Below are 9,748 nucleotides of genomic sequence, written 5' to 3' on the forward strand. Positions count from 1 at the left end.
ATTGCTGGTCTGTACATATTTATGTGGTCTAATGGCTTTAAAATGTTCTGATAAATGGATGGGCTTATTCTGCATTAGATCACAGCGAGAGAATTGCATAGAATCATAGGATCACAGAAGGGTTTGGGTTGAGAAGGACCTTAAGATCGTCCAGTCCTAACCCCCTGCCATGGGTAGGGATGCCTCACAACTAGACCATGTCACCCAAGGCTCTTGTGTCCAACCTGGCCTTGAACACTGCCAGGGATGGAGCATTTACCACTTCTCTGGGCACCCTGTTCCAGGGCCTCAGCACCCGCACAGGGAAGAGCTTCCTTATATCCAACCTAAATGTCCCCTGTTTCAGATTGAACCTGTCACTAGTCCCTGGGGACACCAGAACTGCTCAGTGCTCCAAGTGGGGTCTCATGAGAGCAGTCTCTCCCTTCCACATTGCTACGCGTTCCCCTCACTACCTGCCTCAGCTGGCACAGTATTCCTGTGGCTGTTCAGGGAATGCATCCAGGGTGCTGGGGGAAGGGAGGGGATTTGTTATTGATCAGACTCAGTGCAGCTGCAGCCTTGTTTGTCCTGACACCAGAAAGGAGCCACCACATCAGTGGGAGCAGTCTGGGAAGGTGAGAAGTGCCTCCTTCTGCAGCAGTGAGCTGTAAAGCAATACCACAGTAAGTTTTAATGCAGTTTATTTAAAGAGACATGCAGAAATGACTGGAAAGAAGCAATTAGGTGGGGGGTTTTCTTTCTTCTTTTGTACTGAGATAACACAAAGGAGGTGGCTTTGTCTGCTGGCCTTTGCCTGGGAGCCCTGCAACACCCACCCGTGGTGCCTTCACCCATCCGGCTTCCTCTGTACAGCTCTGGGATTTATTCACAGGTATACACATATATGTAAATATACATACATAAAGTGTATCACATGCATATATACACACACATTGAAAGATGCATAAATATAAGGAAACAAGGACAGCAAGGAACAACCCCAACATGTTACATACTGTTGAATACCACAGTGATGTGACCTGCTTTGCCTGTGGCTTCTTGCTGTTCTGTGCACTGATCCACTGAATTAAATCAGAGCAGTTTGAACTGTGTTGCTTGCTGCTCCTCTTGCCATTAGTGCTTGGTTTTCTCCAACATCTTTCTAATCAGACAATTGCTAGTTCAGAGCCTTTTTTACCATTCTTCCTCACAGACACAGATTTCCAGGTTTTAGCATTCCTGAAAAGCGGTGTGATGTTCCTGTCTCCCTCTCTGAGGGAAGTAGCACGTGAGCAGGGTGGTCTGTGTGTGCTTTCTGCAGCACAGTGTGGCTGTAGTCACACTGCTTGTGGCTTCATACCTTCCAGAGTGGATGCTCACTATTAATGCTACATGGTGCTTGGCTGAGGCCCATCTGTATGGTCTATGCAGCCTCCCTGCCTCAAGAGCTCATTGCTCTTAGTTGAAGTGCTGGTGGGATGGTGGCTTTGGTAGTGTGAAGGCTGAAGTCCTGTGTATGTGGGTTGTATGACATACATAGGAGGTGTAAGGCCTTTGGGGACAGCATTGGAGAACTGGTTTTGGTGCATGGAGCAAAGCAGTTGCATGAGGCACTCCAAAGAGGCAGAATGGATGTAGACTGTACCTAAAACGTTCTTTCAGCCTGGCCCCCTATCAGAAGCAGCCAACTGTTATGGAGGTGGTGTGGTCAACTGAGGGACCAGGATTTGGGAATGAAACAGAATAAGACAAACTCTCATTGTAGGTGTATTCCCAGTGAGTTGGCAGAGAGAAGGGATGTTATGTAGGGAGCCTTCTACCTCTTGGGTATGAAGCCAGGCTGAGAGAGCTGGGTTGGGTCAGCTGGAGAAGAGAAGGCTCCTGAAGGAGACACCTTAGAGCAGCTCCAGTGCCTAAAGGGGCTCCAGGAAACCTGGAGAGGGGCTTTGCACAAGGGATGGAGGGACAGGCCCAGGGGAATGGCTTGAACCTGCCCGAGGGGAGACTGAGATGAGCCCTGAGGCAGAAGCTCTTCCCTGTGAGGGTGCTGAGGCGCTGGCACAGGGTGCCCAGAGAAGCTGTGGCTGCCCCATCCCTGGCAGTGTTCAAGGCCAGGTTGGACACAGGGGCTTGGAGCAACCTGCTCTAGTGGAAGGTGTCCCTGCCCATGGCAGGGATTGGGACTGGAGGAGCTTTAAGGTCCCTTCAACCCAAACCACTCCATGATCCTGTGAAATACAGCACCTGAAGCTGTGTCTAGAGGCTGTGTTTCACTCCACCATCACCCTTCCCTCTCCCACCACAGTAACTGGCCTGAGTAACTGCTTGCCTGCAGTTGCCCAACTGATTTTGACATTAAAATGTTGGTGCAGTTGCTGACTATAAACCAGTCATTTCTTGCTCAAGAAGAGGAAATGAGAACCTACAATTTCTCTTAGAAATTGGAATGAGAACTTAACACAAGTGTCACTGCTGGTCTTAAGTTGGGTATGTAGGGATTAGCTGTGCCATGGACAATGCTCTGTTGCTCTTCATTGGGAATACCTACAAATAGATACTCTGATATGTTTGGATCTTAGGAACTGACCCTGATTTCATTTAGAAAAAAGCTTAAACCAGTTGCTGACTAAAACCCAAAGGCTGCTGTCAAACTTGCTGAATTCTAAGCAAATTTGAGACCATTTCCCCCCCCACTCCCCTTCTTCCTGGCTACCTGCATAGTGTGTGCAAAGCAGAAAATGACTGCTGTGAAAGTTGGAAACTGCTGCTTGCTTTGACAGGATATGAGCTTTGAAACCGAGCTCTGGTTGTAGGTACACGTTATAAACATGATTGGGAGTGACATTTCCAGTAAGCAATACTCAGATAATGCTCTTGTCCTTTAATTCTCCAGTTGTTTCAGATTATGTATCCTAATAAACTACAAAAAAGTCTACTCCTGTCTCAGCGGGTGACTGCAGAACATGGAAACTGAGGATGAAGCAGCATAACACTGAATTTGGCAGAAAATATATACATGTATTTTAATTAAAGCTCAAGCCTGCTTTAAACATGTTGATGTTGCAGAGTCTTGACTGGTGCAGGATATGACCCCACAGTTCTGCCCTACAGCTGCTTGTGGCAGTAAATCTTTAGTTGCTTATGGTCTGTCTCGCATCCGGCTCATTCTCTTCCCTCTTCTTAAAAGCCATTATAACCACTTTAAAGTTTAATGCCACAAGACCACTTACATGGGTTATATGAAGTTCCTGACTGAGAACTAGTCAGGAACAACACAGTAACTTGCAAAACCTCCCTATTCTATGAGCTTGTAGAACCAGCTCTCTAGAGATGGCATGTATCTATGGTAGTATAATAATTATGTAGGAAGAATAATGCAGAACTTATTTTCTGGTGCTCATGTAAGTGCAGGACTACATCCAGACTCTTACCCATGCCTCAGCCTGTCTCCATCCCAAATGTTTCTTGTTTCTTCTGTGACCATGAAGCTGAAGTACTAAAGGGGAGGTCCTCCCATTTTCTGTCCTCCCAGCTCCTCGGTAATGCAAACCCTGCTCTTAAGGATGAGAGGACTCCCTGGATGTACTTGGAACGGGATAGGAAAACATTGCCTGACCTCTGGTTGCTCTTTGCTTCCCACGGATCCAATGGCAAGCCCCAAAGCCATTAAAACATTAAGAATGCTTCCCAAATTTGCATCTTAAAATGGCAGATTAATGTCTGGGGGCACTCACATCCTGTTTGTGGGTGCAGCCAGATTGGGAAGTGGGTAGTTGAGGGCAGAGCTGCTCTTCCCAGGGGACGCAGACAGGTCAGGGGATGGACATTAAGTTCGGTGAGGACAGGCTGCACTTGAGAAAGAGGAGTTGCCTGTGGCCATGAGAGCTGGGGCTGGGTTCTGCTGAAGAGCCCCTGGGAGTGTGTAGGCAGTGTGCTGAGCAGGAGCCAGCAGCTTCCCTGGCAGCACCCTGGGCCCGTGTGGGGAAGGAATGTCTCCTTTTGCTCAGCACTTGTTAGCCCACATCCAGATGTGTCTGGTTTTGCCACCTCCAGTACAAGGTGGATATTGACAAACTGGTTAGAGGGGCTCCAAGATGGTCAGGGGCTGGAGCACTCACCCTCTAAGGTGGGGCTGAGGGAAATGGTGCTGTCTTTCTGTCTCTGTGCTGGACCACGGGGAGAGTCACAGTCAGAAACTTGCCTCTAGCCCAGTCACCAGCCAAAGGCACCCCTTTCCTTCCCTGTCCCTTTTCTGGCCCCAGCAGTGTATGTTCAGGTAGCACAAGCTGTTCCTTCCGGGGTCCTCCTGGTCACTGTCACCTTATCTGCTGCCTCCTTGCACCCTGCCTGCGGTGGCCAGGACCCTTTCCCCACCCAGAGCAGGAGGAACCGTGTCTGTTGCCTCTCGATTGCTGCCTCCAGCCTCCTGACCTGTGTGTGTTCGCAGCTCCACGGGCTGGGGCCCTGTGCTGCGGTGGCCCCTTGTCAGATGTGTGGAAAGCTGTTTGGCTGCCAGCAGAGCACCTCTGTAGGATGTGGGTCTGTGTGTGGGTCTCGTCACTTCCTAGAGCAGGATGTCAACTGCAGCCTGCTTACTGGGTTATTACTTCAGCGAGACCCTAGAGCAGCTCCAGTGCCTAAAGGGGCTCCAGGAAACCTGGAGAGGGGCTTTGGACAAGGGATGGAGGGACAGGACAAGGGGAATGGCTTGATCCTGCCAGAGGTGACACTGAGATGAGCTCTGAGGCAGCAGCTCTTCCCTGTGAGGGTGCTGAGGCACTGGCACAGGGTGCCCAGAGAAGCTGTGGCTGCCCCATCCCTGGCAGTGTTCAAGGGCAGGTTGGACACAGGGGCTTGGAGCAACCTGCTCTAGTGGAAGGTGTCCCTGCCCGTGGCAGGGGTTGGAGCTGGAGGAGCTTTAAGGTCCCTTCGTCCCAAACCATTCCTTGATTCTGTGATACTCCCTGCTTGGCTTCATAGGGCCATGGAGAAGAAACCAATACCTGTCAGTGAGCCCCCGAACCCATTGGGATATTTCTACCAGACGAGTCTCCAGCACTTCTGGAGTGGCTGGGGGACCCTAGGGGAGACCACAAGTTGCACTGGTGGTGTCTGACTGCAGGTGCTGAGCTCACCACAGCACCATTGCCCTCACCTCCCACCCTCTGTGTCTCAGGCCTGATGCTGCACTCGCTGGCACAGTGCTGGGCTCCCAATCCCTGTTCCTTGAGCTGCTCCGCTGTCTGGGGGGGCTGTAGCTGCTCTTCCCCAGAGCCTTGTTGGCCACCAGTGCAGGGATCTGTCTTGTCTGGTGGGTGTTGAAATAAATGCTGTTGTCGTATCATTGACATCCACGCACTGCTTGACTGTAGGCGAAGCACCAAATTCTGTGGGCTCTTCAACTCGGTAAATCCATGAGAAGAATTTGAATTGCTTTGTCAGAGCCCTTGGGGGACCAGGATATCTCAGAGCACTGCTTTTATTAAGGAACGGCTATTTTTGTATGAAAGAGCCTGGTTTTTCTGCTTAAGACAGGAAGTTTTAGGCAGTTTTGTGTTGTTTTTTCTTGAGGGTATTAAATATGCTGTCCATACACTGTAGTTGATGATCTCTGAGGAACTTCTCTTTTGCTTACTCTAGGCTTCTGTGTTGTAATTAACAGAGCTTCCTGATGTACTAATCCAGGCAATGGTTAAGAGCAGGCACTCGAGTTTGTGTTTCAAAGCTAATTGAGTGTGGTGCTTATACCACGCTGCTGCCTCACCTGGCTTAGAACCCCGGAGTGGTTTGGGTTGAAGGGACCTTAAAGCTCCTCCAGCCCCAACCCCTGCCCCGGGCAGGGACACCTTCCACTAGAGCAGGTTGCTCCAAGCCCCTGTGTCCAACCTGCCCTTGAGCACTGCCAGGGATGGGGTGTTTACCACTTCTTTGGGCTTCAGAAGCTTGACAAAATCTTTGCTAGGCAGTGATCTGTTACAGTTATTTGTGAATACATCAATCCTTAAAGCTGCTGGTAAGCATCTTGCCTCAACATCGTTTAATTGCATTGGACTGATGGTATTCCCTTGGAATTTGGAAATACAATGGGATGCTGTGTAGTTTGACCCATCTGATACACCTTCGTGGCGGTTCTTGCTTCGCTTAACAGGGACGTTAGTGTTGGAGAGAGTGACCATGCAGTGATACTGATGGCTACTAAAAGTATGCTGTGTGTAAAGATGTACTAGACTTTCTTCTTTGTAACCCCAGTCGCTAATGTTGTTCTGTTGCATGTTTAATGCATTGCATCTTACCACTTCTTGTAACTACCTGAAAGGAGGTTGTAGCAAGATGGGAGTCAGTCTCTTCTCCCATGGAACCAGAGATGGGACAAGAGGAAATGGCCTCAAGCTGCCCCAGGGCAGGTTTAGCTGGAGCTGAGGAACAATTCCTTGCCCAGAGGGTGCTCAGGCATTGGAACAGGCTGCCCAGGGCAGGGCTGGAGTCACCGTCCCTGCAAGTGTTCACAGCCCGTGGAGCCGAGGCCTCAGTGCCAGGGGTTGGTGGTGGCCTTGGCACTGCTGGGATAAAGGTTGGACTGGATGAGCTTAAAGAGCTTTCCAGGGTTAAATGTCAACAGTGGAAGCTGTCATTGCTGTTTAGCCTTACCTGATTTTTTCAAATCTCAGTTTCGTTGGTGAATGGTGTTCATACCCAAGCAGTGTGCTGCAGGAAGATAAACTGGTCCATAGGCTTTGAAGCTCCAGCTTGGAGAGAGAAAAAAGGAAAAGCAGGAAGCAAAGAAAAGCAGTGAGTGCTGTGCCACAGTGTGGGAACAGTCTTGAGATCAGCCTTCTAAAGCTGTTGAAAGCATAACCCAGAGCATGAGACTGATCATCACTACATCTGAGTTTACTCCAAGGATTGAAGATTCCTTCTTTCTGTTGCCAAGGAGTTTCAGGTCAGCTGTGGGAAGCTTGAGACTTTCTTCTTTAACTTGGAGCTTCGGTTTTTCCTTTTGTTTTTTTCCTTCTTTTCTGATGAAAGGAAATTTTAGTTCAGCAAATGTGACCTGAGCAAAATAATCATAGAATCACAGCGTGGTTTGGGTTGGAAAGGACCCCAACATCATCCAGTTCCAGCCCTCCTTCCACTAGAGCAGGTTGCTCCAAGCCCCTGTGTCCAGCCTGGCCTTGAACACTGCCAGGGATGGGGCAGCCACAGCTTCTCTGGGCACCCTGTGCCAGCGCCTCAGCACCCTCACAGGGAAGAGCTTCTGCCTTAGATCCAACCTGAACTTCCCCTGTTCCAGTTTGAACCCATCACCCCTTGTCCTGTCACTCCAGCCCCTGATGAAGGCCCCTCCCCAGCATCCTTGCTGCCCCCTTCAGACCCTGGAAGCTGCTCTGAGGTCTCCATGCAGCAAATTAAATGCTATTTGGATGCTCTTTTGGCTGATTTTCTTCTCTTTGGAAATAAATAACGTGGTTTTAATCAAAAATACATGTTAATCTATTTGTAAAATAAATGTTTTGGGAAACTCTTGCCTCAGTTCTGCAGAACTCTAGAGCATAGACTCTAATGTGCTACACATTACTCTGTGTTTGCAGGCAACCAATGCAGCGTATCCTACGAAGCCATTAAAGATGTGTAATTTAATAGCCCTTATTTTAAAACAAAACAATGTATTGAATTCTGATAGTGTGAAATGAGGTTTTCATGTCCTTTTGCCTCGGCTTCTCCTCACGTTAGTCATTTGTTTTCTGGTTGGCTGATTCTGCACACTGAAAGAGAAGCTTTTACTTCTGGGATTGAGTATTTGTTGTGCCCTGTTGGTTTTGTTTCATTAGGATTCTGTGATTTTAGATCTTTTTCTAGCAGGGTTGTGATTAATGGCTTTGGGTGCAGGCACATCTGAAACCTGAACAATCACGGCTTGCTTTTGATTTCCTTTTCAATCCCCATGTTTCCTCCTGTTGGTGCTCAAGGTCTGTTATCAGGCTGTTACCAGGAGGTAGTTTGAGTTTTACTGGGCATTCTTTTCCTAATCCAAGTGTGCAGCTCTCCTCATGGTGTTTCTGCAGCGTTTTCCCACTCCTGCTGCAGAATCCCTGTTGCCAGTGCTGCAGAGGCTGCCCTGGGGCAGGCAGTGCCCGAGCTGGAGCTGGCTGACCTCTGTTTTAAATGTCAGGGTGCTTCACCTTTGCCATTCACATTCCGTTTGCCTTTTTAACGTCTCCTTGGGACCCTGCTTGAAGCAACGCTTGTTTAGAGAAGCACTTGTGCAGCTTGTACTATCACACAAGTGGAGTCACTGGGTCGTACAGCTGTGTATTGATTGTCTTCTCCATCCCCTGTGTTATCAGCAAGGCTTGTGCTGTGTTTATAGGACCTGTGATGTGTCTCGTCTGAACTGGGTGGCAGTGGACAGTTTCTTGATAACCAAATGAATTCCTAGAGCCTTCAGAATCTCTGCCTGTAACATACAGAATCATGGAATCAACCAAGTAGGAAAATAGCTTCAGGATCACCCAGTCCAACCATTCCCAGCCCTGCCAAGGCCACCACTGACCCCTGGCACTGAGGCCTCGGCTCCACGGGCTGTGAACACTTGCAGGGACAGTGACTCCAGCCCTGCCCTGGGCAGCCTGTTCCAATGCCTGAGCACCCTCTGGGCAAGGAATTGTTCCTCAGCTCCAGCTAAACCTGCCCTGGGGCAGCTTGAGGCCGCTTCCTCTTGTGCCATCCCTTGTTCCTTGGGAGCAGAGACCAGCCCCCTCCTGGCTCCATCCTCCTGTCAGGCAGTTGCAGAGAGCGATCAGGTCCCCCCTGAGCCTTCTCTTCTCCACACTAAACCCCCAGGTCCCTCAGCCCTTCCCCATCACACTTGTGCTCCAGGCCCTGCTCCAGCTCCGATGCCCTTCTAACATGAGTCCTTACTTATGCCAACAGCATCTCTCAAAACAGCATCCTGTGGGTGAATCACTCCCTGTATGTCCTGTAAAAGGACACACTTCCATACTATTCTGTCACTGTTTTCCTTTGTCAACCTGGACTGGCCTTCTCTCACTGTCCCCCAGACCTTCCCCAAGCATGTCCAGGACAGCGCTGTGGGTATTACCATGACTGTCTCAATTCTAATCATCGTAGGTAATAGTAAAGTTTCCCTGTTTTGTCCCATTGTTTCCTAGCCTCAATATTAGCTGAATAACTCGGAATCATAGAGTCACAGACGGGTTTGGGTTGAAGGGAGCTTAAAGCTCCTCCAGCTCCAACCCCTGCCCCGGGCAGGGACACCTTCCACTAGAGCAGGTTGCTCCAAGCCCCTGTGTCCAACCTGGCCTTGAACACTGCCAGGGATGGGGCAGCCACAGCCTCTCTGGGCACCCTGTGCCAGCGCCTCAGCACCCTCCCAGGGAAGAGCTTCTGCCTCAGAGCCCATCGCTGGTGTGTGTGTGTGTATGTGCAGTTTGCACACTTGGAAGTTCGTAGCTTTGACAGTGATGTGAGTGCAGAAAAATACTGATAATCATGGTCTCTGTCCTGCTGCAGAACATACTGTGTGCTGCATAGGAGTGGCTTTATCACACAGGGTTATAGTATTTCCTACTTTAAGGTAAGTACTTGAGTTAAGCCTTTCAGACATGTATAATCACCCCCTCAGCTGAATTATGCATGAGAGCAAATGTCTTCTCTATACATGGAAATGACAAACATTGCATTTATGGAAGAATCTAAGTGACTCTAAAATGGAGTGGGGTGTGGGTCACAGCAATTGCCTGATACT

This window comes from Nestor notabilis, unplaced genomic scaffold (genome assembly GCF_000696875.1).
Source record: "Nestor notabilis isolate BGI_N333 unplaced genomic scaffold, ASM69687v1 scaffold3193, whole genome shotgun sequence".
NCBI lineage: Eukaryota > Metazoa > Chordata > Aves > Psittaciformes > Psittacidae > Nestor > Nestor notabilis.